This window comes from Heterodontus francisci, unplaced genomic scaffold (assembly GCF_036365525.1).
Source record: "Heterodontus francisci isolate sHetFra1 unplaced genomic scaffold, sHetFra1.hap1 HAP1_SCAFFOLD_330, whole genome shotgun sequence".
NCBI lineage: Eukaryota > Metazoa > Chordata > Chondrichthyes > Heterodontiformes > Heterodontidae > Heterodontus > Heterodontus francisci.
Window position 1 is genome coordinate 374,223 of NW_027141448.1, and position 1,419 is coordinate 375,641.

Below are 1,419 nucleotides of genomic sequence, written 5' to 3' on the forward strand. Positions count from 1 at the left end.
AATATTATTCTCTACTTTTCTTTTGTTAAATGAAACCACTACTGTCACTTGGAGTTAATATCCCTGTGTTCCAACTCCTGAATAATAAAATTGTGAGTTTCGCGATATTTTCTGGACACATTCCCTGCTGAAAGAACTAAGAACTGTTTTCTAATTTACACAATACTATATACACACTCATCAAGCCTCCTAAACGAGCATCCTTGGTGCTGCTCTCTCTTCTCCCAAACCTCATCTCATGTGACTGTTACATCATCACTCTGATTGTGGGAGGGGTTGATCCCACTGTCTTCAGCATTAATCCTTTACAGCCTCATACTGCACTGTCTGTTCAAAAAAATCGGTGGAGGGAACTTGAATTATCAAAACAGCAACAGCTGCCAGTTGAAAATCAACTCAACCCATCAGAGAGAGAGAGAGAGAGAATGTCAGAGAACTTCCTGCATCCAGTCCTGACCCTGTCACGCTCAGCAGCTGCTCACCCAGACCCCACTCTCATCAACACTGAACATTTTTACTGAGACCCTTCAAATACTGTTTATAAAAGGCCGCAAAGATCAAAGTTCACACAGTTGTATTAAATACAACAAAGTTTAATATCTTCTCACCGTTTCTCGGTAACCACATGAGACATAGGTTTTCTTATTTGGTTCCTTTGATTTTTCTTGTTCCTGACTGACAAATATTCCAAACCTCAGTTAAACCCTCCCACTTGCGTCATGTCCCAGTCTCGGTTAAAAGCAACACATAATGACACAAACACTCTCCTTCAGTGAGATTAATATCAAGCTGTTTTCCAGGTTGAATGTAACTGTGAACAAATTTATGTCAAAGAAGTCACCTTTGATGTATTCGCACTGAAGTTCTGTACCAGGAGGAACAGCCATTCCAAACTCATATCCTTCACAAAGGCTGTTTTTGTATGTGATTGAAATTCATCATGTATTTTGAATTGAAGCTCACAAGACACAGATGTCAGTGTTGATAATGAAACTTTTCAAGCATGTTGCTACTGTGAAATAAGGCTCTGCTGGGAGTTGAACCCAGGATCTTCTGTTTACTGGACAGGTGCTTGAACCAACTAAGCTACAGAGCCAGATTGCAAATGTGTGTGCAATTGAAATCAGAGGAAGACCTTGCAGATAGTGGGCAGACTTTGGCGAGTCAAGAGCTGAGTTCGTCACGGCAGAGTTCCCAGCCTCTGACTCGCTCTTGTAGTTGCAGCTGTAGTTGTAATTGTAATAGGCAACCGTCCGTCTCGGAAGACAATGGGCTGCACCCGGGGTGTACGTCACTTCTGTGTGAAACATCGTTTGTTGTGGCTGTCGAGGACGACTCGTGAGTGACGATCCCTTCCACAGCTGGTACAGATGATTATCATTGGCCCGAGGTCGACTGATAATTTTTCCTTCCTCTGAC

At 42.4% G+C, this 1,419-nt stretch overlaps 1 non-coding gene across 1 annotated transcript; it reads right to left on the bottom strand.

Moving 5' to 3' along the window:
* Positions 1-1,022: 1,022 nt before the first annotated feature.
* trnat-agu (transfer RNA threonine (anticodon AGU)) lies at positions 1,023-1,096 on the bottom strand. Its single transcript has one exon. It is a non-coding gene; the product is annotated as a tRNA-Thr (tRNA).
* Between the last annotated feature and the right edge of the window lie 323 nt (positions 1,097-1,419).